Source organism: Marmota flaviventris, chromosome 1, assembly GCF_047511675.1.
Source record: "Marmota flaviventris isolate mMarFla1 chromosome 1, mMarFla1.hap1, whole genome shotgun sequence".
In the NCBI taxonomy this organism is placed as follows: Eukaryota; Metazoa; Chordata; class Mammalia; order Rodentia; family Sciuridae; genus Marmota; species Marmota flaviventris.
Window position 1 is genome coordinate 143,721,735 of NC_092498.1, and position 27,607 is coordinate 143,749,341.

Below are 27,607 nucleotides of genomic sequence, written 5' to 3' on the forward strand. Positions count from 1 at the left end.
TCAGGCGCGGAATGTGCGTGCTGCCCCCTCCGGGCTCCCGCGGCCACCGGCAGGGCTGTTATCGGTCGCCAGCAGCTTTCCAGGACCCCCCCACCCGGAGCCCTTTATCTGGAGGTGCGGGTCTTGGTGGTGGGGAGATAACACGGCCGCCCCCCTAGGGACCAGAACAGAGAGCAGAGCAGAGCTGCCCTCCTGTCCCGCCCAGCCCAAGACATGGCACCTGGTCCCCCTCCTGTCATCCTGGGGAAGATGACATCTGGAACAACAGGCAGAGAGCGGGGTGGGGAGTGGCAGGGGAGAGGGCACAGCTCAGGGGACCAGGACGGGGGGTTGTGTAGGCAACATGGTCAGAAGAGAAAGACGGGCTCAGGGCGCTGACCCAGGAGGTGACGTGAGCCCAGCGGGTGGACTTCGCACCACGTCCTGGAGCAGATCCAGGCTGAGGCCTCCTCTGTCAGCCAGTGAGCAGAAGCCAGCCCCTCCAAGTGGCTGGACACTGTCAGGACACTCCACACCGACCTGAGGACAGGGGACAGGGCCTCAAAACCAACTGGGGGACCGGGGACAGAGGAGCATTCTGACAGGGTCCAGACACAGGTGCCAAGAAGCCATTGTTCATGCTCTAGAGCCTGTCTGCCCCCAAGGCCCCCCTCTGACACTACCTGTGACCAGCAGAGAGATGCTGGGGACAGTCGTGCCACGCCTGTCTTGGTCACCATGGGCAGCAGCCACCGGTTACAGACAAGTGTTCCCACCATGTGGGGGTGTTGGTGGCCAGCAGGCTACATCTCCCACGTCCTCAGGAGGGTGCGTGGGCACCACTCTCTCTGTCGGGGTCAGAAACAGCCTGAAAGGATGCAGTCGGCCCAGTCCCAGAGCAGGGGCCGAGGATGGCACTGCCCGTGTCACCAGCATGGCGGCCAGATCCCCAGCAGTGGCACCTGAGTGGAAGGATGTGGAGGGCAGGCCAGCAGGCAGGGAGCAGGTGCCACTCTGCCTTCTGTCACTCCCGGGGCCTGGCACTCCACAGGGTGCTGTGGTCAGCAAGGCAGATGCTGCTGTGGAGTGGACCCTCTGGTGGGAACAAACTCAGGCAGCAGCCAGCCGCGAGGGGCGGTCACCTCACGCGGCACAGACGGCCAGTCCTGAAGACCCACGGGGAGCGGACATGAGCCGCGGGCATGGCGGAAGGCCTGTGCTCAGAGAAGGCCGCGGAATCCAACCGACACTAGCTGACCAGAGACAACTCCTCCTCTACTTTTTTTTTTCAAACCATAAAACACTTTAATTTTTTGTAAATATATTAGAACAACGAGGGTGGTAAACAAGAGACAGTCTATCTTTAAGAGGAAAATCCTTATCCTAGTAAACTGAGCAACTGGAAGCCCTGTGTGGGGGGTGGGCCCAAGGTAAAATCTGAACATCTGGGTCAAACAACCCAGTCCTCAGAACCTCCCTCCAGGTGTCTATTCTAAGACGTGGTCGTGGTCTCCAGACTACGTGGTTCCATGGGAAGCTGCCTGTCTCCTAGGGGCAACTGGGGGACGGGGAGGGTCTCAGGTTTTGGCATCCTGACGGGCGAGGGCCAGGGCCAAGCCATGACCTGCAGTGTGCACCACAGTCCTGAAGGAAAACCTCATCCTGCCTCAAATGCCCCACTGTGAGGGGGTACCCAGGGGGCTGGCACCCCTGTGGCTGGGGACACACATTGGTCTTTCCTTTCCTGCCTGGGCAGTCGCTGGACATCAGAGGGCACTGAGCCACTCCAGAACAGGCTCCCCAGCCCCTCAGCCACCAATGGAGCTCTGGGCTTTCATGGGCTCTTCTGGGTATGAAGAGATCTAGGTTTTCTTCCCTTAACCGTTAGGTGACAAACTAAAAATATGCTACATTACGTTGCACTCGTAATTCTGATCTCTTTTTTTTTTGGTACCAGGACTGCAATCAGGGGTGCTTCACCACTGAGCCCCAGCCCAGCCCTATTTTGTATTGTATTTAGAGACAGGGTCTCACTGAGGCTGCCTTTGAACTCAGGATCCTCCTGCCTCAGCCTCCTGAGCTGCTGGGGTGACAGGCGTGGGCCTCATCACCCGGCTCTGATGCTGTTTTTCAGGGATGTTTTAACACCTGCATAATCAGAGACCGAGACCCGCTGGTCTGTGGATGAACAAAGCCGTAAAGCAGCGGTCTGCTGAACAGCTCCTGGCTCTCTGCCCACCCCTCGCCCGCCTGCCCACGACATTGACCTGTTCTTGCCGGTTTCTGGCTCCACCATGTTCTCTTCTGCAGATGCTTCTTGGGCTCTTTCCCCTGAGGGGCTGTGCTGGTGAAGACGCCAACTGGAGCCCACTTGAGATACAGGGGGACATGGTGGAACTGTAGAGGCAAAGGTGCCAACACTGTGGTCCCTGTCACGGGACACAGCTGAGAGGGACTCAGTCCCATGTGCAGATGACGCGCCCCAGGGTGGAGAAGATGGGTGCTCGGCAGGGCAGAGGAGCCAGGAGACGCGCAGCCCAGAACCCCAAGTGCTCTGGGTGCCTGAGGAAAACACTCGGGCCCAGGCTGAGAGGCAAAGGCCACGTCTGTCGCCTTGACCTGCGGTGGGTTCCAGGTGCCCTGGGCACTTTCTCTAGTCAGAGGATGAAATGGGGACTGTGACAAGGGGAGGAACTGCTGGCACAGAGCAGCTCCAGGGCAAGTCAGCAAGTCGCAAAGCCAAGAGCGTTCCTGTTGCCGTTCAGAGGCGACCTGTGTGCCAGGGGTTTCTTAAAAAAGGTTGAGACAGCCACTGCTAATAGCCACCTCAGTAGAAGGCCCCTGGGTAGCTACAGGGCAGGGTGGGAGGGAGACTTGTCAACTTACAGCCTTTGGGACTCTTCAAATTTCATACTGCATTCAAGCCTCAAAGATTAATTATGTCCAGGAAAAAAAAAAAAAACAAAAAACAAGCAGCCGGGCGCAGTGGTGCACACCTGTAATCCCAGTGGCTTGGGAGGCTGAGGCAGGAGGATAGGAAGTTTGAGGACAGCAAGTTTGAGGCCAGCCTCTGCAACTTGGCAAGGCCTTAAGCAACTTAGTGAGACCCTGTCTCCAAATAAAATATAAAAAAGGGCTGGGGACGTAGCTCAGTGGGTAAACACTCCCGGGTTCAATCCCTGGTATAAAAACAAAAAAATGTGCTCAGGAGGGAGAGGGAGCAGCCTGGGGATTGGACAGTTGGCGGTGCCACTTAGGAGCTGTGTGACTTCCGGTCACTGGGCCTCAGTCGAGGCTGCTGATGGGAACGGTCAGTGAAGAAAACACTTGTCAGAGTCAAAGGGGAGCCTGCGCCAGGACAGTGCCTTCGCCATCATCCACTCTGGTGATGGGGACTCCTTCCCGAAGCAGCGGGGAAGGAAGGGGCAGCTGCAGTCCAGGCACGGCTCCTGGCCGGGCCACCAGAGACTCCGCAGTCTTGCAGGCCAGGTTCTCACCAAGCCCTGATGGTGCAGTGGGCAGGGCCCCAGCTGGGAACCCCCAGGGCTGGAGGGGGCCAGGAAGGCCTGCCTGCTAGTGACTGGGGACCACGGCCTGCAAAGCACCAAGGGGCCTGGCAGACAAATGACCTGTGGTGGGTGAAAGGTGGCTCCCCAAGAGATGGCCATCTAGACCCCCAAGACCTATCAGTGCATCCCCTGCAAGTACCATCAAGACCCCGAGATGGTCCGGGGTTATCTGGGTGGGCTGTAAGCCCAGGAGAGGGATCTGGGACCAAGAAGAAGGCCACGTAAAGACAGGGCAGGGACAGGAGTGGTGCAGGGAGCTGATGGATGCCGGGAACCCAGCAGTGGGCAAAGGCAGGACAGGTCCTTCCCAGAGCCCTTGGAAGCCCTGGCCACACCTTGCTCTTGGACGCCTGCCTGCCTGCCAGCTCTGCGACAGGTGCACAGTGTGGTCTTAGGCCACCTGGCTCACGGCCACATGTCATGGAGCCCCAGAAGCCCCTGTGCTGCGGATACACGTGTGTGCACACGTGGATGGCCCTGCGTGCAGGACCAGCCGTAGCTCACCACAGGCACGGATGGTGCCACAGCCAACCAGGGAGACCCATGTCGGGGCAGGAAAGGAAGGCCGAGGACAGCCGGAGCTGGGCAGGGGCCCAGGGAGCTTCCTGCAGCGTCCTCAGGGAAGGCGGGGGGGGCGGGACCAGCACCAAGGTGGAGCCAGGCCGAGCCCGTGCTGGGCAGTTGGCACACCAGCTCCCGGGCCCTCTCCCCGCAGCAGCTCCCAGCGGCCTACCTTGGAATACGCCAGGTGTCAGAAAGCCTTGCAGGCCTCCAGGGGCTCCAGGAACTCCACGATGGCAGTGACGCCACCCTCGGGCAGCAGCACGCAGCCCAGGCTCCCAAAACAGCTGAAGGTCTCCTGCAGCTCAGCCGCCAGGGTGCCTGCCGGGAGGTTCTTGGCCAGAATCACAGTCTTGCTTGGTTCTGCTGCCACCTGCAGGGAGGAGAGGCCACGTGAGGGACGGCAGCAGGGCTCTTCAGCTGGACACTGGCACTGACCTGGCGGCCTCTAGTCAATGTGCACACCTGGGGGCTCAGTGGCCAGGCACCTGGAGGACCCAGGAGGTGCCACCTGCTGCCTCCACAGCCAACAGGCAGCTCTGCTGAGGGTGAAGGCCCAGGGCACCCGGTGAGACCCCCGGGATCGAATCCCAGCCCCAGCTGAGTCACCAGATCCTGACAGAGACTGACCACAGCCCCAATGGACCTCCCAGGCGCCCTGCTGCTGGGCAGTAATCGAGATTGGCACCTCAGCATGGAGGGCTCTTCCTGGGACTGCGGACCACCTGTGGACACAGGCGTGGGAAGCAGAAGCAGCGAGGAGCCCATGCCCCCAGGAGCAGCCCACCGCCCCCAGGAGCTGGCTGTCCCTGTCCTTGGGAGGGGCGACTCTGAGGTTGAGCTCTTGGTTTGGTTTCAGTCACCACAGGACCCACCCACACCCCCAGCCTCCCCTGGGCCATCCACAGCTCTGGAGCAGCAGCAGTCGACTCCCCAGAGGTGGGGTCAGTGGGGCAGCGGGCACCCACCTGGCTGAAAGAGTCCAGGCTGATGCCATTGTCGATGAGGAAGCGTCGCACTTCTTGGACCAGCGCTGAGTCTCCCAGAGGGCCAGCGTACGGCCACGCTGTCCTTGGTCTTCTGTGGGGAGAGAAGAGGAGGCCGGGCCCGTCAGGCAGAGCCTAGCCACCTGAGCAGGCCCAGTGGGGAGGGGATTCAGGGTGCTGTCACCCACCTGCACTGAGGTGGGGACCACGCTCTGGTGCTACACCAACTCTCTGCCCACCCTCGGGCTCTTCCCTTCCTGCAGTGGGCAGGTCTCTGTGAGGCTCCACTTGCACCCTGGGGCTTCGGCAGGCGCTGACCTTGACCCCATTACAGGCAGTCCTTGTTTCTGTCACCTCCCCACCCGCCCACTTTCCTGCCACAGCCCCCCCAAGCCCTCCTCTCTTCCCCTGCCTCCTCTAGGTGGCACTACAAGGCGGGACCCCTGTCCTGGCACTGCTAAGCCCCAGTGCTCAGAGGGCACGGGCAGGGCCTGAGAGGCTGTGGCTGTCCCTCCAACTCAGGCCAGGCTGCCCTCCCCAGCCCAGCAGCCACAAGCCACCACACGACCGGGCACCTGAAGTGTGGCAAGTTCAGATCCAGGTCGTGCTACACACAAAATACAGTAGATTGTTGGAAAGAAGGGAGGAAACACAGTGTGGCTTTTTATGTTGCTCACGTCAAAGTGACTAGACTTTGGACGTCAGGTTGAAGACGGTGTCTTGTTAAGATTAGTTTTGCCAGTTTCTTTGTATACACGTGTGGCTACTGGGGCGCTCATGATTACACGCAGGGCCGGCCCTCTAACTCCAATGGTCAGCGCCGACCCGATTGCCCTGAGGGAGGGTAAAGACAATGGAGCAAGCAGCTAATGGGCAGAACCAAGGGACGTCCTTTGCCAAGTGGCTGAAAAACACACCAGGGTTTAGTGAATCGACCCCAGCAGAGGGCGACCGTGGACAGCATTTGGAAAGAAGTCTGAACGCGCAAGACACTCGGGCTCACTCACGTGGTCGAACACTTGGCTCTTGGTGGCACTGTACTTCTGTGTGATGGCATCGGCCACGGCATTGGGCCCCATGAACAGCGTGTTCCAGTTGTGGGAGCTGAGGGCAGGGGCAGGCAGAATGGGTCAGGCAGAGACCAACAGAGGCCTCTCGCAGACACCAAAACTGCCATGAGCCTCGCCGGCCTTCCCCGCCCCCCGCCAGCTCTCCTGGGCAAGCACCCGGCCTGCAGTGAGGCCACAAACCCAAGCCCTGACAATTGTCAGCACCTGCCCTGTGCCAGGGACCCAGCCCTTGGTGACACCTCAGAACCTATGCTGACACAGTCCTGCTCTCCTGATGTGCAATGGGGACACTGAGGCCCTGAAGGCCCCACCCTACAGAGGGAAAGGGCTGGGCGCAGAGGCCACGCAGGGCGGACAAGGACCTGGAGCTGTGGGCTTTGTCCTCAGACGCCTTCTTCTTCTTGTAGGACGAGCCGGGGACGTCTGTGTCCTCACTGGCTTCCTTCCTGATGGTGGACAGCAGCACATGCAGCATCCTGCCCTGAGGGGACAGAGCAGGAGGTAAGCAGAGCCCCGCCCTCCAGTGTGTCCCCTCTTCATGAGCCAGCTGGACTCAGCACTGAGCCCTGATGGGAGATGGGGACGGCAGGCAGAAAGCCACGTGGTCACTCTCCGTCCAGCTGAGGCTGGGGGCACCCAACACAGCCACGCCAAGGGGACTGTACCCCTCTGTGAGCACCCCACGGCCCCCGACTCCCCCAGCGGACCCTGCCAAGGACATTGTGAGCTGCACACGGCAGGGGCCAGTCTGGCCCGGTGCCCGCAAGACCAATATGCCATGAGCAGATGGATGGAGGAGCACTGGAGGTGGCCTGGCCTGGGCCTGGGCACACCGCATGGGGACACTGGGAGAGCAGCAGCTTCCTGGTTCCTCAGGGCCACCCACACACCTCAGCAAGCTCCCCTCTCGCAGCATCGTCCCTTCAAGTAGTTCACTGGAGACGACCACGTGGCAGGCCACCGTGGGTCCTGGGACCCAGAACGTGGACGCGCGCCTGCTCATACCGCTGCCTGGCGTGGCCTTCTCTGTCGCCAGGATCAGTGACCTGGTGCCCACAGGGCACCTCACCTGGAACACCTGTCCATCCACGGCTGCGTAGGCCTTCACCGCGTGCTCAGGGAACATGAAGGTGACAAAGGCGAAGCCCTTGGGCTTCTTGATCAGGCTGTAGATGGGGTAGTGGAGCTCCGACAGGGGACCTGAGGACAGGGGAGGCGTCAGCCTGCTGGGGCTGGAGCTGGGCCTGAGACAGGGTGAGAAAGGGCCGGGCACTAAGGGGTCGGCCACAGGAACACAGAACAGCTGTGCTGTGCCAGCCACCAGGCCCAAGGTCAAGGGCGTCATTTCACAGTCCCTCGTGCCTACTAAGTGGGGGAGGAGGGGCACCTGGCTCTATCCTGCTTCACGTGCAGCCTGCCCTGGACTGGTCACCTCACTCACTCAGGCCTCCTCCTCTCGCCTGTGAATGGCACAACAGTCCCCAAACACAGAGTGGCCTCGAAGGTCCAAGAGTCAGTGTGTGGTTACTACCCAGCACAGGCTACACTTAGTGCTGCGGAAGTGTTTGTGACTCTGTCCTACTCAGAGGACACTGTCTGCAGTGGACACTCTGAACACCAGGGTGTGACCACGTCCCCTCTGTGGGTCTTCGTCTTCCCAAATGGGCACTTGGAGCCTATGGACAATCCCCCTCCTGTCCTGCGCAGCACTGCTGTGTAGCCAGGGCACCAGCCTGTGTGGGAGGACCTGGGGAGCAGGACACCATGGCCAGACCTTCAGGTCCCATGTGGGACCTCCGTGGACGTCACACTGTCTCTGATGCTCCACGTCCTGGCCAGCCTCCCAAGAGACAGGGGCTCGGGTAGCACTTCCAGGCGGTGCCCCATGAGCCACCCCTCCCCACAGACTCTGCCCCATGTGGCCGAGCGCGACCACAGGCCTGCAAGTTCCCAGTCCAAGAAGGAACAACTGAGGCAAGAACAAAGGGCCCTGGCTGTGGTGTCCTCTCTGAAGCTCATTTGGATGGAAGACGAGAAAGCACAGCCTTCCCAGGCAGAGGAGCACTGCGGGCACTGGGGGTTGTGCGGCCGCTGGATCCCAACACCGAGCAGCCAAGGAAGCCCAGGAAAACGCCTCCATCTCTCCAGCTTGGTGCTTGGAGAGAGAGTGAGAATCCCAGCTCTGCGGGCGTTGGGGCTGTGCCTGTAATCCCAGCGGCTTGGGAGGCTGAGGCAGGAGAATCAAGGCCAGCCTCGTTGACCTACCAAGACCCCGACTCAAAATAAGAAATGAAAAGGACTGGGATTCAGCTCAGTGGTACAACGCCCCTTGGTCCAATCCCCAGAACCATTAAAAAAAAAGAAAGAAAGGAGAGAAAAATCCAAGTTCAAATTCAGAGAGCAAAAGATGCCACTACATCTGCAGCAGGGAGGGTCAGCAAGCCCTGTTCTAAGATGAGGAGACCCCAGCTGGGGCCACTGTCCAAGGCCAAGAGCTAGAGGGAGGTGGAGGGGGCTGCCCAGGGCCAGGGGCTGCCCAGGAGCAGGTCCTACCGTAGGTGGAGAAGAGCTTCTCCAGGTCCTCCTCGGTGCTCGTGTAGGGCAGGTTACGCACAAAGAGTCTTCCAGAGCTGGCCAGGTCCTCCTCCTCCTTGTTCTCCCGGAGTGTCCAGCCTTGCCAGGGCTGTGCGCTCTTCTGCAGGGGCCCCTTGGCCATAGGGACTTGCTTCTCCCTGAACACCTTGATGTAACGCCCACCTGCACGAGCAGAGGGGTCAGGGCTCCAGGGAGGCCCAGACCTTGCCAGAGGCCTGGCTGGTGACCCAGGCCTACTCACTGCTGCCCGCCAGATGCTCCGGCCGAAGAGGGCCACGGCCAGCACCATGCTCCTGGGCCCTATGTGGCCTGCCACGTGGCCTCAGCCCTCGGGAGCCACAGGGACATATCCTCTGGGTTCTGGCCCACTCTCAGGCACTGCTGGCGGCTCTGTCTTGGGGAAGGCTGCTGTGACAGCCACCCTGGACAATCACCTGCTTGCGCGCCTCCCAAGGGCTCAGGGATCGCCTGCCTCTGCCTGCACCCCAGCACTCAGTCAATACCTTCCGCCTGACTCACTGGCAGGACTCCTGGGGACCCCTGTCTTCCCCACACACTTGCCCCGGTAGGCGTCCATGCCACAGATGGGTTGAGGACCACGTCCCAGCTTAGGAACTGCGCACCTGCTGCACCTCCACCAACCCTGCGCCCTAGGCAGGCCTGCTGCTCACCCCAGGCTGCACGTGCCCCTGAGGCCCGGCGGCCACCCTGGGGAAGACCTGACTCTTCCTCCCTGGCCCTCACCTCGTACCCTGCCTGCCGGACGCTGTCCCAGGGCCATGTGCCCATCACCTGCTCCAGCACCGCCTGCCTCTCTGCAGCCTGTTTGCTGTTGGACCCTCAGTGCTCAGAGCGTGTAGCAGGAGGGGACGCTCAGCACATGCACCTAAGCCAGGGCCCACGCAGGAGCCAGGGTGCCCAGGATGCAGCGCCGCGCCTCCTTACCCATGTACTCCCGGTTGCACTTCAGGGCTCTCTTCACCTCCTCTTCGCTGCTGAAATCCATGAAGACGTACCCTGAGAGAGGACCACGACAAGGTAACTGCCAGCTCTGACAACGCTCGGAGTCAGAGGACATGGGCACCTGGCTAGGTGCAGAAAGCGGGAGCCGCCACGGCACAGGCTGACCCCCACCTGGCCACCCTTTGGAGGAGCACTCAGCACCCGCCTGGCATTGCGGGTGAACGCACAAAAACCAGGCCCCTTCTGCCTCCCTCCCAGCCTCACCCCTTCCCTGACCATGTTCTGCAGAGAAGAAATGCTCACGATGGCCGCTGTGACCCAGCCCAGCACTGGAGGGTCACCTCTACATCACCCTGCAGGTAGCTGTGGGTGACTACACAGCAACAAGCAGGTGCAGAGGCCTCCACAGCCTCAACCTCACTGGGCCTTGACCCGAGAAGCCACCAAGCAGCATCCCATCTACACCACCACAGTCTCCCCCAGCCTCCACCACCAGCCCACACAAGCAAAAGCCTCTACTACCTCCGAATGCCAGAGGCCCTCCCTGCACTGGCCAGCGGGCCTTTCTAAACCCCAGGCTGTCCTGCCTGGTCTCTGAGGTGCCATGAACCGGTGGCCCCGCCACCAGGACCAACACCAACAGCTGCACTCTGAGCGTGCCCAGTGCTCACACCGTCCGGGGCTGACCCTGACCCCTCCTAACTGCACGACAGGTCTGACCCCTTATGCAGACCAGGAAAGGAGGCTGAGTTCCTGTCCCAGGTCACAGGGCTCCTAAGTGGCTGGCTGGGCTGTGAACCTGGGCAGGGGCTCTGTCCCCCCCCTCACACTGCCCTCTGCTGAGCTCCAGGAGTAACAGCTGCCTGAACCATCATCCTGGTGAGCTGGGCGGGAGAGCAGGGGAGGGACGAGACGTGACACAGCAAGGGCACTGGACCACCCCGACGCAGGAGCACCTTTCTCCTTGGGTGCCAGCTCGGCCAGACCTGACCACTCTGCCCAGGTGGCCTCTTCCTGCCAAGACACTCCCAACCCCAGGGTCCAGACACCCAGTGGCCACAGAGCCTTAGTATGGTTCTCTGAGATGTGGCTATTCTGCCACTGGTCTCCTACGGCTTTCTGGCCTAGCTGGCCACTGGGCTGGGCAGGTGCACACCTCTCCCAGATCCACCTTCCTTCCAGCCATGCTCACTGCCTCCAGGCAGCCAGACCCAGGGCTCCAAGGCCAGGGGAGGAGGCTCACAGCCCGGAGCGGACACCTGGGGAGATGTGGTCTGGGGCAACATGCGCAGAGAGGTAGAGCACTGCCCGCCCGCAGAGCCGCCCAGGGTTAAATCTGGCTTTTCTTACTTCTCTTTAAAGCATGGATATTTGTCTAGGTTAATCACAGTGACAAACCTAAAGTTCCACTGTAGGGAGGCCCCCGACCTTCTTAACTACTCCCTTCTCTGGACATTTGTGAGATTTAAACACATTTTTAAAAATATGTGAACATTCAGGGTGTGAAATTCTAACAAATACTAAAAAGTACAAATCAGGAAACCAAACTGGTTCCTAATTCCGAGGCCAGCTCACTCTTCCTGGCTCCTTCTGTAAAACAAAAGCCATAGATCCATTTCCCAACTGGGTACTGGGGGAAGCCCCTGAGGCCCTGCCTGGACGTAGCTTGTCCTACAAGGTGACAGAAGGACAGAAGGACACATCTGGGCGCTCCAGGGCAGTGGAAGAAGCCCAGCCAAGTTCTGAGCTTTCACGTTACTGCATCCAAGTTTGCAATTACCAGATTCTTTCCAAACTTTCCCCTGCCCAGAGGAAAGCCAGCATGGTGGGTCACACACAGCTAGGTTCCTCTGGGGATGAAGCCATGTCCTGCTCCACACCTGGCCTTTTCTACTGGCCGCAGCATCTTGGGGGTCTTCCCTGTCATCATGTTCTTTTCTGTGATACATCATCTTACACCATTTTCACGTGTCCCCGTGAGTTAACCCAAGTTTAACCTGGCACTGGTGACATTTTGGGCTAGTGACTCTTTGTTGAGGGGGCTGTCCTGTTGTCTGGCAGGGCTCAGGCAGCACACCTGGTCTCTGTTCACTAGAGGCCAGCAGCCCCCCACAGATGTTCCCATCAAGAGCACCTCTGACCACGGCCAGATGTTGTGCAGGGGTAGACCACTCCCCTCCGAGAACCACGGACACACCACTTCCCCAGAAATGGAGCTTCAGGGTTGATTTGGGTTTTTGTTCTTATCAATGACTGCAAATCAACACGTTGAGTTATAAATAACAGGAAGGCTGCAAGAACGTTCCCGCATCCAGGCTCTGATGTGCCGGGATTCACCTGGGGGCAAAGCCCTGGCCAGGCACCAGCTCCGCAAAGGCCTGGATGTCCATAATGTTGCCGGGCAGCTCCACGCAGCCCTCTAAAAGGCAAGAAAACGTTTATTGCCAAACATGAACGATGCGTACCATTTTGGCAAGTGAAAAGTGTGAACTCCAGTTTTGATTTTGTTTTTTGATAATCATGACAGAATCCAAACATGTGCACTGGCCACCCGAGTTCTTGTTCTTTGAAAACCTTCTGTTCTTTGTGTTATTTTTCTGTGCGGTCATAAATCCTTGATAAAAATCTCTGTAAATTAGAGAAACTAGACTCCTGCCTCTGTTAGGCTATGAACCACTGTGACTTCACGACAGCTACTGGCTTCCAGAGCTTGGGGCTGGTAGGTAGGTAGGTAATCAACCCATTTTTTTTTCTTTTTTCCCACGAAACTTTATAAATTGCTTAGAAAGAAACTTCATCAGCTCAAATCCTTGATGTATCTTATCTGAACCTGATTTTATCAGGAGGAGTAAGGCAAGGGTTCATCTTTTCTTCAAAAACAGTTAACTAGCCAGGCACAGTGGGCAGGCCAGTAATCCCAGTGGCTCTGGAGAATGAGGTAGGAGGATCACAAGTTCAAAGCCAGCCTCAGAGACTTAGTGAGACCCTGTCTCAAAACATAAAAAGGGATAAGGATGTGGCTCAGTAGTTACATGCCTTGGGGTTCAATACTGGTACCCCCCCCAAAAAAAAAACTGACCCCTAATCACAAGGAATTGCTTCAGTACTTCTAACAGCATAAATTGTAAGTAGCTCCCACGTCAACTTTAAGAGATCAGGAAAGTTTACCAAAGCGTCTCCTGAGGAAGGAAGACTACACAACAAGGCAGTGGTGGGCAGCAAGCAGGGTCCTGCTGCAGGGACGCTGCAAACCAAAATGGGAATGAGAAACCAGACCAGTGTCAGTGCACAGGAAAAAGCATCTAAGAAGGCATGTCCCCAAAGTACCAGTGGTTGCCACTGAGTGGGACCCAGGAATGCTGACCAGGGTTGCCCACTGTGCCAAGGACAGTTGGCACCTCCAGCTCTAGTCCTTAGACCTGCAGTAACCTTACCTGCACCCTGGCACCCCACCTGGCTATACCCCAACTAGCAGGTCAGTGTGGACGGTAACCCACGTGGTCATCCCAGTTGTAGGTGACTTTCAGGTTCTAGTCACGTAGCTGTGTCCTTTAGAATTCCCTGTAGTGAGCTTCTCTGACCGTCACAGGAGGGAAATGAAGACAGGGTCCTCTGCTGGCGCAGACCTAGAGCCGGCTAGCTACAGCCCGTGCTCCGTCTGGCCTGCGGCCTGTTTCTGGAAATAGTTTTGAGCCGGGCTGCAGCAATACCTACGCCCTCACCTGTGTCCGAGACGGCTGCCCCTATGGGAGCAGGGTGAGCGCTCCCAACAGAGACCACACTGACCACTTGGCCTTCCCCAGGCCCCAAGCCGTTTTATTTAGTTGTAGGCAGCCATCTCTTTCCTTCCCTGAAGTCATCTGTCAACCCTCTGGGCCTCATATTCCTTCTTGCTCTAGACACTAAGGTACTAATGGCCTCAGACAACAGAAACTCCCCACCCATCCTTCTGCGCCTGCAGGTGATCTTCCCGTCCTCAGAGCACCTACCTCTGTGACACTGAACAGGGCTCCCTGTAGCTTCTCGGTGTGGGCCGTGGTGGGTTCCTTCTGGTTTGCTGGTTTCTCTGTCTGAACAAAGAGAAACGACCACAGTGGATTCCCTGGGGCAGTGGTGGCAGGGGACAGACTGGGACATGGCAGCTCTAGGAGTGGAGGCTATGGGGTAGCACGAGAGTGCCGCATCTATGCCCGCCACGGGCTCAGGGTCCAGGCAGAGGTGGAGGTGGCATCTGTGGGGTCTCCATTTGCCTCTGAGGGCTATAGCCAGGGCTCAGGGTACCATGGCTGGGCGAGCAGCGCCCCAGGCCATCAAAGGCCAGGGGAGATGGGAGGAGCCCCGGGGCAGAGACCTTGCTACCACTGATGTCTGCTTGTCTGGTGACATACAGGTGCTGCGAGGATGTCCCTTCCAGATGAAGATCAGAGAGGCCTGTGGGGCTGCAGCACCCTCGGGCCCAGCAGTCAGACAGGGTCAGAGCTGAGAGCTGAACCCCTTGCCCTCTGATCTCCCTGGACAGGGACAGGGTGGGCATTAGAAAGGAGGGCGGAGAAGAGCAAGGGGAAGAGGAGGCGGCAGATGGAGCCCCTTCCTCTTGTTGGAGCTTCCAATGAAGGAACTGGGACGCATGCCCTGTGTCCGGGGGACAGGACTCCAGGTAGGAGTCGCGTCCACCTTTACAATCTCAACTTCATAGCCTGGCAGACCCGGGCCTGGGGCCTGAGCTGCCACTTCCCTTCTCTGGGCCTCAGTTTTCTTACCTATAAAATGGAGGCAGGAGAATGCCTGCCGAGCGACTGTGACAGCATCCAGTGATAGCAGGCTTGTCCATCAACGAGGAGCCCACCCACACCTGCCTGCCTTGTGACTGAACACCAAGTAACCCAGCCGTCACCACCTCACTCGTGCCCAGAGCCCCGGCAGGCCACCCCTCCCGTGTAGCAGGCAATGAGCCCAGAGGATGGGGGAGTGCGTGGCGGGTTGCTGGGCTCTCCTCCGCGTCACACCCCCAGCCATGGGGCCACACCCAGACAGGCACAAAATCCCCGCTGTCCCTCCTGCAGGCACGTACCTGGGCTCAGGGCTCCTGCGGCCTCCCCCTCCCAGGCAGGGTCCCTGGGCTCCCTTGCTCTGGCTGGTCGGGGGCAGCAGGGGACTCCTCTTCCTCGCTGCCTCCATCACAGTTTACAGCTTCGTCCTCACTTTCCTCCTCCTCTGAGGAAGAGGACTCGGCTGCCACCATCTTGGATTCAGGTACTCCATGTCCAACAGCCCCCGCTGGGCAGCCGCCTTAGCTTCCAGGCCTTGCTCTGCTGAGAGGGCAGGGGGCGGGGAGGAGGTCACCCTCCTGAGCAGCCAGAGACTCGGGCAGCACAGGGCTGGAAACCTGGGGGGTAGCCTGAGGCCACACTCACCACAATCAGGGCCCTGGTGCCCAGCGGCCCAATAAACCCTCTGATGGGCACCGCGAGAGGGCGAAGCTCCCGCGCCACACACACAGCTCCATGGCTCCCTGCCGCCTTCCAGGCTCTCCCCTGGATGGTCCCTCCCAGTCATCAGTCACCTTCCCAATTGTGTCATGTACACTAAGGGGCTTCACGTGCCACAGAAAGCACTTACACAGCAGAACCATTTCTACAGTGAACCCTTTACGGCACCCACCCATCATCTCATAGGGCCACCCACATAACCCCTGTGGGAGCCATGCTTGATCATCTACTTAGGCAGCAAACACCCCAAACATTAGGACCTCACCCCAGCCCAGCTCCAGTGCTGGGCCCCTGGCTAACTCATCTGCTCTCTGCTACCCTGCGGGAAGCACACAGGTGTGAACGGCTTATGGGGACACCTGGTATTACGCTAGCTGTTGAGACGTGCTACAGAGACAGCCGGGAGGGAGGAGTGTGCCTGCTCGGCTGTCACGACTGTCCTTCTAGCCTCACACCCCCACCCGTGACTTCTGGACGCTTAGGATGGAGCCCCAGCCCCTCCGCTTCAGGCCTGTGCGAGCTCCTTGGGCCCCACCCTCCCTGCCCCAGTGCCCAGAGCCAGTCTGCCCTGCAGTCGCGCGCTCCCCTGTCCTGAGCCCCTGTGATGCTGTGCCCTGGTCTGCGACCCCCTCTCTGCCCCCAGCTACGTGTCCCACCACGTCCCACAAATCCTCCAGGTTGCAGCTTAGCACAGAAACCCTGCCAGGTGCACAGGTGACACTACGTTCACATCCTCTGCCCTCAGCCAGCCTGACCAACCCCCAACCAGACCTGCCATCCCATACTGCAGCCGGTCACTGGCCACCAGCTGCCCCAGCACGCTGAGCCTGAGAGGACAGAGGCTCACCCACCCCTCCCCTGCTTCCTCTCCTTAGCGGCTGTGACCCCATGACGCGTCCCTGGGTGCTCATCTGTTTACTGCTCTCCTCTCACCACAATGACAGCTGACAGCGCCATGGGGCAGGATTCCTGTCTACGGCTCAGCGCTACATCCCCAGAGCCCAGCACGCAGCATGCAATCGGTGAACACTGCCGACTGACAAGCACGTGACCAGGACTAGTCATGGCAGACCTGTCTGCAGGTGACCTCATCCCCCCACTAGAAAGCTCCCGAGCCATGTCTGGACAGCCCCAGGCCTAGTGTCTGAGGGAGGGGCAGCCAGTGCCTGCCAGCAGGTGTTGGTGGGCCACAGGGCTGCAGCTGAGAGACACAGGCTCAAAGGCACAGTGCCCAAGCCTCACCTCCCGGCTCCTCCTCGGCGGCCTCCTCCTCACACTCCTGCCCAGAATCAGAGTCAAAGTTCAGGTAGTCACTGCTCGGCTTACTCTTCCCTTCTGGGGGCTCAGTGTCCAGGGCATCATTTGCCCAAGTGGCCACCTGTGTCCGCTTCTGGTGAACCGACAGGAACTCCTGGAACTCAGTGTCTTCCTTCAGCTGGGGGCACCAGAGGCAGGCAGCAGGGACACAGGAGAAGAAGCAGAGGGGACTCAGTGGGGCTTAGCCCTCCGAACTCCCAGCAGGGCGAGCATCCTCCCCATCTCTGGTGGACCCCGAGTCCACAGGGACACGGCAGGACACTCGAGATGCGGGCTCTGCTTTCTGGACCAGCCTGCACCCCTCCGACCAGCTGCCCTTGCCCTCTCAGTCAACAGGACAGACTCACCTGCTCCAGTTCACATGGGGCCTTTTTCTCCTTATCATCCTAAAAACAGAGGCAGAGGATGAGGGCCACACGGGAGGGGGAGGGCAGATGGAACTGCAGACCCCTCCACAGCCACCACCTGCCCACACAGGCCCGGTGCTGGTGCGGTCACCTGCATACCTTCTTAATTTCCAGGGTGACAGAGCCTTGTGAGGGCTGCTTGGGCTGCCTTGGTCTCTGGGCATGTTTGCTCCAGGCTCGGGGCTTTGTTGGGTCCCCAAAGGACTTGCAGAACTCTACCTGCATGAGAAAGGGCGATTGTCACACCTGCTGTGACAGCCACAGTCCTGAGGGTCCCACCCTTCAGCACCTGGGAACCTGGGCTTTATAGACAGGCAGCTGCCACTAGTAGAGTGGAAGCAGAGGACTACCACCCTGCCTTGGCTTTGTCCTCCACGAAGGCACCACACTAGCTACCGTCTACTGGGGAGTTCCACACAGCACCTGAGTGCTCCATGAGGACTGTGGACACCCTGAGTCTCCTGACAGCGGGCAGTGAAGCCACAGCTCTCCCCAATTCAAGACCAGAACACTGGAGCACAGAGATGTGAAGCAACATGCCCCAGGTAACCCAGGCCCTCAGGGACAGAGACTGGGGACTCAGGACCATCCATGCCAAATGGTGGCTCTGAGGACGGAATGAGATGATGTAGGCCAGTGATCAGCAAGGGCGGGTGCAGGGGACACCCATGCTCCTGGGATCACTGGTGACCACGAGGCAAGCTCCGCTGGTCTGGGAGAACCTCCCAGGTAACGGGAGATGGGGTGGCCCCGGGGCCAGGAGTGTGCTGAGGATGAAGCCTGAGCCAGACCTCTCCAGACCAAAGCCTGCAACGCACTCTCAGAGGTGACCCTGGTGAGGGCCGGTCCTGCTGGGAGCCCGGAGTGACAACTCCCAGACAGTTAAGGACGCCCTGGTCACCCACCACCCTCCCCAAAGAAAGAGCCTGCCATTTGGTCACATCCTGGCTGTGTGGACTTCCACAGCAGTCAGTCCCTTAAGTCTATGATGAAGGTCAAAAGGCTGTGACTCCAACTCCTGTCACCAAAGATGAACTACCACGCCTGATGACCCCGCAGGCCACCACGCTCACACCACCCAGAGCGAGGGGTGAGGCTGTCTCTCGCCTAGGCTCTATGCTGCTCCATCTTGGCTTTTCCCTTCTCAGCAAAGGGCTGGGGACGTTTTATCATGTCAATGAACACCTGTGGGTGACCCTTGTGGGACCTCCTCCTCCAGGAAACTTTCCTGACCCCTTCCTGTCCAGGGTGGGCCCTGCTCAGTTCTCCCAGGGTCCCTGACCCAGTGACCACCCTGAACTCAGCACCTGCGTCTGCCAGTGCTCCTGAGGACAGGCACCGGTGGCTCCTGAGCTCCTGCTATTGGGCAGTGAAGGACGCACACCTGTGGCTCAAGTGCCCTCCTGGCTGGCAGCACAGGTGCCACCGAGGCTCCAGAAGGCCTGTTCTTCCGCGTGACTCCCGCACTGAGCCAGAGCCTGGGGCGGGCCCAGCAGCAGTCTGACTGGCTCCCAGGAGAGTCTTACACACAGAAGAGCAGGAACCGCTGAGGAAGGCCAAAGGCCTCAGGGCCTAAAAAGGACAGCCTTGGGACCCAAGTGTCGCTGACAGGTGGAGCGGCGGGTGACACTCTGGACAGGCAGGCAGGGCCCACTCACTGTGATCCGGGATGTGTTGATAAAGCTCTTGTTGAAGTGGTTCAGCGCAGCCTGGGCCTCCTCCTCGGACTTGAAGCCGATGAAGCCAAACTTGCGGAACTTGCCATCTTTGGTGAACTTGAGGCTGCAGTCGGTCAGCGCGCCGCAGTGAATAGCTGCCTGAACCGCTCCTCCTTCATCTGGAACAGAAGGTGGGAGGAGCTGGCGAGTCCTTCAGCAAAGGGACAAATGGCTAGAAACCCGGGGCTCCAGGACTCTAGGGGTGACAGAGAGGAGGAGGTGGCAGTGTGCTGTGCCAGTCAGGCCAGGTCCATGAAAGAACGAACAAGGCTCGTTGTCAAAGAAAATGCCCGTTTATTGAGGAACAGCTCTGCATTTTTATAAAGCCGGGGGTGGTTTGACAGTTATGACAGTTTAACGGTTGAAGGGTTTGACAGTTGGCATGGAGTGCTTTAGGATTGGTGGGTAAGATCATGTGAGCCAGCAGGGCTCACCATTGAACGGCTCTTCTGGGGGATGGGTAAGTTTTTTTTGGAGCCCCAACGACTCCCAATAGTCCAGGCTCTTACACTGGAGCCATGCCCTCAGGCAAGCCCTCCTCAATTCACCGGTGAAGAAATGAGACTCACGAGGGCCACAGGATGTCTCGGTGCTCTGTGTGGCTGCTACAAGGTTAGGACCAAGGACAGATTCATCATCATGCCGCTGCCCAGTAGCCACTTCAAAAGGCTGGGCAGAAAGAGCACCAGATGGAGTACGCACGCTCTGTTGTTTATAGCCTCCCCAAGGATGCCCGCACCCTAGCCCCCCAGACACTGGTTACACACCAGCCATGACACTCGGGATTTTCCATGTGATTCGATTAGGAACCCTGAGATGGGGAGAGGACCCAGCATTACCCAGGTCCTAAGTAATCAGGAAGATCAGAATCAGAGAAGGAGATGTAATGAGGGAAACAGAGGGAGAGAAACCGGAAGATGCTCCGCAGCACTCTGCAGACTGAAGTTGAAGGGTGTGGCCTGGAGCCACGCGGGGCAGGCAGCCTCCAGAAGCTGAAAAATTGAAGGAACAGATTCTCCCCTGCAGCCTCCAGAAGGATGGCAGCCCTGCTGACACCTTAAGATCTCTGACCTCCAAAACTGTGGGAATCAATACGCACTGGATCACCTCAGGAAGTGTGGCCACCTGTTATGGCAGCCATGGAAATGTGACAGAACTTGGTCCCACAATCCCCACGGCCCCAGGACCACCCTCACAGCTCAGCGACTTTTCCCAGCAGAGGAGATTCATGTGGCTGGTAGCGGGACCAAGGGACACTGGGGCAGCCACAAACAACCAAACAAGCTTTGAAATAAGAGGAACCCATAGGTGTTGGCTGCCCAGCAGGAAGAAATCTCCAGAGGAGCTGGATAATAACTCCGAGCTCATCCAAATCTCACAATCAGCAAGTTAGGGACTTTTATGCACATTTTAGAGAGGAGAAAATGGGATCCTCAGAGGATAAATGACCTGCCCAAGGTCTACAGAATCGAGGGCTCTGTCAGCTCAGATTACAAAAGTTAACTCGCGTCCCCTCTGCACGGGGACACCTCACTGAAGTCTGACCCATCATTCTGCTGCTGCAGCGACCACGGAGCGCCCCTTCACTCTCAGGGTGCTCCTCTGGCGCCTCCCACAGGAAGCCTCTCCAAGACCCTGCAGCCTCTGCAAGGATGGCAGCCCTGCTGACCCTGCGGGTCAGTAACCAAAGCCCCCTGTGCTCCCGCAGCACGGGCTCACACTTCAATCCCTGCATCTTGATCTGTTTCCCCTGCAAACTGCATGAAAGCAGGGACCAAGTCTTGTCCACTTCGGTCTACACTGTCAGCAACCCCAGAAGTACTCAGGACCCAATGTTTATCTGTTGGAAGATAATTAAGACAAGAGCACGGAATCATGCTAAGCGAGACGGGAGGTGCAGTGTTCAGAACTCTCATTCCAGACAGAAGCCTCAATTCTGTCACTGTTGTATAAGTTATCACACGTGAGTGACTTCAGGCCGATAACTTTACCTTGATGTGCCCTGGTTTCTTCATTTTTAAAATGGGTATAGAAGCCGACTTGCAGGGTTGTGTGAGGAGTAAATGAATTACTTCACCTAACACATCTGAACAGCGCCTAGCACACAGTAAACTCTCCGAGGGCTCACTACTATTGTTAATGCTTGTTGTTAATTCTTTCATTCATCAGGCAAGATGAACGATGAAAACATCTCTAGCAATTAGAGAAATGCAAATCAAAACTACTCTAAGACTTCCAAAACTACTCACATCCTCCAGTCAGAATGGCTGCTATTAAGAATACAAACAACAATAAGTGTTGGTGAGGATGTGGGGGAAAAGGCACACTCATACATTGCTGGTGGAACTGCAAATTGGTGCGGCCAATATGGAAAGCAGTGTGGACACTCCTTGGAAAACTTGGAATGGAACCACTATTTGACCCAGCTATCCCACTCCTTGGTCTATACCCAAAGGACTTAAAAACAGCATGCTACAGGGACACAGCCACATCAATGTTTATAGCAACACAATTCACAATAGCTAAACTGTAGAACCAACCTAGATGCCCTTCAATAGATGAACAGATAAAGAAAATGTGTTATATATACACAATGGAATATTACCCAGCAATAAAAGAGAATAAAATCATGGCATTTACAGGAAAATGGATGGAGTTGGAGAATATCATGCTAAGTGAAGTTAGCCAATACCCAAAAAAAAAAAAAAAAGCCAAATGTTTTCTCTGATATAAGGCGGCTGATTCTTAGTGGAGTAGGGAGGGGGAGCATGGGAGGATTAGATGAATTCTAGATAGGGCAAAGGGGTGCTAGGGGAAGGGAGGGGTCATGGGGTTAGAAACGATGGTGGAATGTAATGGACATCATTATATAAAATACAGGTACGAAGACACCAATGGTGTGAATAGACTTTGTATACAACCACAGATGTAAAAAATTGTGCTCTATATGTGTAATATGAATTGTAATGCATTCTGCTGTCCATGCAACAAATTAGAATAAAAAGATGAACAATGGGAGAAGAAGCCACACTGAGATGCAAAATGAAACTAGGAGGGAAAAGAAAAGAAGGGTGGCCATGCTGAAACTCTCATCCAACTAAGTGAAGCATCAGGAGACACTGTTTAGAGCTGATGGATGGCTGGGAGCTGGCACACACCTGTAATCCCAGTGGCATGGAAGGCTGAGGCAGGAGGATCCAGAGTTCAAAGCTAGCCTCAGCAATTCAGTGAGGCGCTAAGCAACTCAGTGGGACCCTGTCTCTAAATGAAATACAAAATAGGGCTGGGGATGGGGCTCAGTGGCTGAGTGCCCCTGAGTTCAATTCCTGGTACCAACAAAAAGCTGATAGATGGATCAGTAATACATATATTAAAAGTATACCACTTCAGGTAAAGAGCAGGATAGTTAAAAACAAGAATATTTAGAAGAATCGATCATGTAAAGTCCTCATCTTTCATAGTAGAGGGAATCAGCAGATGGTCCCTGGGATAAACTATAGGGGTGAGCAAAGTACCTGGGTATGTAGAGAAGCCTCTGGGGAGTCCTGCTAAAAACAAACCACTTGAAGATGGGTACTCTCAGAGAGATGGAGAATAGGATGTAGCAAAAAGAATTTGCTTCTCATTTTACATATCACGGTCCAGTTTTGATTTTTTAAATTGTGTGGCATAAATGCCTCCCACATGACAGAGAAAAAAACAAAACTAAAAAATAAGAAAAAAAGAAAAAACCACACAATAAAAACAAAACGGCTCCTAACATTCTCTGTCTAGGGAAAGAGACACCGGAGGATGGAGGCAGGAGTTCAGAAGACACTCTCACACCATCCAAATGGCTGGCTTGGTATTTGGGGCATGGTTTCCTGGCCACACCGGTGGTGTGGGTGCTCTCTATCCAAGAAAAACGACAATGAAACAGGAACAACGACCCACTTGGGTACACCGCAGCCGGAAACATCACCACAACCATCCACCAGCTTCTTCACTCACTAATCAAGCACGATTTTGCTAGGAGCTTACCAAGGGCTGGGTTCTGTGCTAGGCGGGGATAAAGGGCTTAAAGGGTCCCATTTTCAGATTCCCAACACCAGGCTCTCTCCTCACCCCATTCGGGAGGTTCTTCACGATCAGTCGCGACATGGCACCAGGTCCCTCTGTTGTGATTCCAGCACCTCTGGACAGCGACTGCCCAGGACAACTTTCATGCTGCAGCCCTGGGCGCGCCATCTACAGAAAGCTGGAATAAAGTCACGTGGCCCCGCTCTCTGCCCGCCCACAGTGAAGAAGGCGTGGCCAAAGCCGGACCTGCCCGAGGAGGTCACACCCCTAAGAGGCGGGCCTGAGTGCTTGCATTCTGCGCAGGTGCAGGTTCTGAAGCGGCTCCGGGAGAGCGCAATGCCCCAGTCCTGTCGGCAGGGGGCGGAAGGTTCCAACCTCTGCTTGGGGTTGCATGGGATCTGCTCTACTTGGAGCCCTAAGCAGGGGATGTGGTTTTGTGTCCCTTTCTTATTGTACTTTACCATGGATTCCTAAGACAGCCCTGAGAATGGGAGCTAGACTAAGGATCCCTGCCTCCCTTTGGGAGGTGGAGAAACAGCCTTACTAAGCACTGCAGGGTCAGTGGTAGAATGTGCATTTTGGGAACAGTCCTATTTTGCAGGCAGGACACGGGGACCTGAGGAGTGAAGCTACTACACAGAAAATCAGAGATTCCGTTGTGATTGTCGTTGACAGCTTTATCGAGGTACAATCCACACTCCCTGCAATTCACCCACTTAACATGTACAACAATGGTCTTCAGTATATTTGCCAAGTTTTGCAGCCACCACCATCACTGTCAATATTAAAATGTCTGTATCCCCTCCCCCCAGAGGAAACCTGCACCCCTTAGTTGTCACAGGCCAATTCCTTCTACCTCCAGGCCCTGGCAACCACGGATCGACTTTCTGTCTCCCCGGAGTTGCCCCCTCTGGACATTTCATGCAAATGGAATCAGGCAACACTGGACACAAAACCACATCCCCTGCTTAGCGCTCCAAGTAGAGCAGATCCCGCGCAACCCCCCCGCACAGGGGGGGTTGTGACTGGCTTCCTTCATTTAGCATCCTGCTTTCGAGGTTCATCTGCGAGTAAGGTGCTCCCTCCAGTGCCTGCTGGATAATATCTCATGGGCGGATAAAGAACATTTCATCACCCAGTCCTCTGCTAATGGAAATCTGGGCTGTTTCCACCTGTGGCTATTGTGGATAACACTGCCATGAGCTTTCAAGTGTTTGTGTGCAGGTGTGTCTTCGTTTCTCAGGGGTGTATTCCTGGGAGGGGCATTGCTGAGCCACACAGCAGCTGCACCTGTGACCTCCCTATCAGTGGCATTTGAAGGTTCCCATTTCCCCATCTCTTCTCACGCTTCTTACTAGGTCTCCACCCATTCTGGCCACCTTAGTGAGGGTAAAGCCATGTCTCGCTGTGGTTTGGGTTTGCAGGTCCCTGTTGGCTCCTGTTCTTGAGCATCTATTTGTGAACTTTGGGCCATGTGTGTATCTTTCTGAAGCAATCCCTGTCCCCATTCTCCAAGACCAGCTCAGATGCAGTGTCCTTGAACCCATCTCTTCCTCCCTGAGTTCCAGATGCACGGAGCTCATGCGTCTGCCCTAGCACAAGCACACAGACGTCACTACCAGGAACATACTTAGCAGATTCCAGGGTACACATGGACCACGTGATCTTCCCACTTCAAGGTGCCCAAGGGGCCCGAGCAGATCTGTCTTTGCAAAATGCTTCAGCAGGCACCAGGAGAAGGTGTCCCTTCCAAAGATACCTCCTCATCCTGGCCCCTGGCACCTGTGACTGTCACCTTGTTTGGAAGAAGAGTCTTTGCCCATGTGATGAAGGATCTCAAAATGAGAGGGTCCTGTGTCATCGGAATGGATGTTGATCTAGTGACAAGTGTCCCTATGAGAGACACAAGAAGTCAGTCGTGCAAAGACAGAAGAAGAGGTATGGGAGTCCCAGAAGGGTATGGGAGTCCCCTGCCCTGTCCTGTTTCCCTTCTACTTCCTGTTTCCTGTTGCGGCCTCACATAGGCTGAGCCAGCCGGAGACCCGAGACATGGTCAGAGCGCTAGGCGCACGCAGCTAGCTCATGGGTGCAGAGCAGGGTGGAGGAGCAAATCAGTGCTCAGGAGACTGACCACTAGAGAGTGACCAGCACCCAGGATGGCCTTGAAGCCAAGTGCTAACTAGTGAGTGACAAATGCTGTCACTCGGGTGGACAGAGGAGCACAAGGTGCAGTCCCCCCCTGTTCCCACGGTTCCTGTGAACTAGGGCCACCGTGAACTTAGGAACAGTCCTTGGTGGGTGGAAGTCGGGAGGTCGGTTCCTCCTTCGACCCATGAGGGCACATCTGCCCCTCCCCTCCTTTCTGGGTGACCTTTGGTATGGCCCAGGTGGTGGGTGCATCGCCCCATCTCAGCCTTGTCTTGTGCTCACAAAAGCCCCATCGGGATGGTGGTTACTTTGGCTAGCGCGGTCTTAATGCGCACATTTTAACCTGCAATCCAGTCTCCAAATGGAGTCGCCACCAGGGGTTCTAGAAGGAGGGACTTTGCCCTGTGAATTTGGGAGGGGACCAGGAAGCAGGTGTGTGGCTGGAGGGACACACCCTTCATACTAAGAAACCTTTTTTTTTTTAAAATTTTTTTTTCACTCCAAGCCCCCAAAGACAGCACACACAGCCATGTGGCAGCCACTCTGTCTCTGTGTCTTTAAGTGAAAGGACTGTGGGGCCCACTGGTTCCCTGGAGCTACTGTAACAAATGACCTGAAACCAGGCAGCTTAAAATAACAGAAATTGTTCTCTGGCAGTTCTGGAGGCCAGGAATCCCAAAATGAAGCTGTGGGCACAGCCATGCTGTCTGAAGGCTCTAGGGGAGGGCCCTCCCTCGCCTCTTCCAGCCTCTGGGACCCAGGGTTCCTTGGCTTGTGACTGCATGGCTCCAGGCCCTGTGTCTGTCTGAAAGTGGACTCAGCCCTGGAAGCCTTTCCTGAGATGTCCCTGCCCCCCTGGATCCAAAGGATGCCACCAAACGTCCACTTTACAGACTTGAGCTGCGGCTCACCAGCGGGCTTCAAGTTCTGGAGGGCAGGCATGGCCACGATTGCTCGTCTGCCAAATGGGCAGAACTGGCCATTCCACTTCCTCAGAGGGCAAGGGGTCAAAATGAGCCACCACAACAACTCCTTGTCCCCGCAGCAGCTCTCCCTGGGTGTACCCCAACTTCTGACAGCCCCCAAACATGAGGAGGGTGGTAAGAGACAGCTCACCTTTGAATCATCCAGTGGGGGAACTGAGGCCCACAAAAGTTGGGTTAAAAATAGTGTCTATACCACAGTGTTTTACTCCAGAGGGAAAATAAAGCATTTAGGTTTATCAACTTTGAAGACACAAATAAGAACAAAAAAATCTATGAGAAATCGCCTTTGATTTTACCATTAGGTCTAAGCCTGGGATACGCCTTCAACTGACTGCCAGGGGGTAAAACGTAGGTTTCTTCTTAGGATGACTGTCCTCAGAGTGTGTCCACTGCGCTTTCCTAACGTTCTCTTTCCAAACCCCTGTGTTCCCAGACATGGTGTAATGGCTTTGGATGAGTCCGTGAGCCAGGCTCTTGTTGGACATTCCTGCTGTTTCTCTTTTCTGACTTGAGCCAATGAGAGGAAGCAAATCCGCTGCTTTCCTAGGAATCCCCTTCTCCTGGGTGGTGGAGGGAGGGGGATGATGTCCTTCCTGCCACACCTCCCTCCACAAGGCCCAGGGTTACCACTTCTGTTGGAACCGCTCTCGGGTCCAGCAGCATTTTGCCACACGGGGTCCCCGGTGCTCTTCCAGCAGAAGCCACCCCTTGCCTGGGTGGAGCGAGACCAGAAACCCAGGAGGGCTCTGATGGGCCTCCCAGCCCTGCCACTGACTGTCCCCACTACCTGGGGCTGGTGATTCCACCTCTGTGCCCCTCGGCCTTTCCGTCTGAGCACTGGGGAGTGTCCAGCTCAGCATGGGGCCTGGCTCAGGGTGGACACACTGGGACGCGCTCCGCGATGTCATCAGTCTTGCTCGTCCTTCCTTCCTTCCTGAAAAATGGGGTTTGAAGAGGTGGCCACTCACGAGGTCATAGGGGGTCGGATGAGATGGCACCTATAAAGTGCCCATCCAGCACCCTCAGTCGGTAGCATTTTAAGTCATATTTTCATTATGGCAAGGTGACACTCTATGAAGGCCTCCACTCCACCGGAGATAAACGAGGCTCTTTAGGCCCAGAAGTTGATCTCCCACACACCCTTGGCCAACCTCAGCTCATTTCCCAATGTCCCCAGCAGCGTAGGTCGTGAGCTGGGCTGCTGAGGTCACATGTCCCACAGCAGCTATTCACAGAGTCCACGTAAGGTGCCATAGCATAGAAAGGGTGCCCTCGCACCTGGGCAGCAAATGGACCCAGGTCCTTGCACTCCCTTTCGGAGGACCAAGTACCAGCCCTGCAGCAGGCCTAGCCCCTGCTCTCGACCCGTTGGAGAAATTCATCCAAGTTGCACTGAGTTTTGCAGCTGTCAGAGCCCAGGTCTGCAGGAGTTTCAGTGGGGTGACAACTTGCCCAGCCTGTCAATCACGGTGGCCGGACTTCCTTATTATTATTGGAGCTCATCAAACCAGGTCCAGCCAGAGCTCATCCGCAGAGCTCTTACCTACTATGCTAAAGGCAAATTAACAAAAGCGCTTAATAAGGACTGGCTGGTCCCCACATGTGCAGGTGTAGACACACAGAAAAGAGCGTGTGTAGTAGGTAACGTGCAGGTAGGAGGTGGAAGGTACAGCACACACATGTGAACTAGATCCCTTCTCCAAGCCTGCGACGCAGGTGCCGTTTTGCCCACTTCACAGACAGCAGGCCAAGCCCAGAGA

The 27,607-nt window shown here is 56.7% G+C and overlaps 1 pseudogene; it reads right to left on the reverse strand.

Annotated features, from left to right (window-relative positions):
- On the reverse strand, positions 1-22,873 carry LOC139705908 (probable RNA-binding protein 19; annotated as a pseudogene).
- Positions 22,874-27,607: the final 4,734 nt, after the last annotated feature.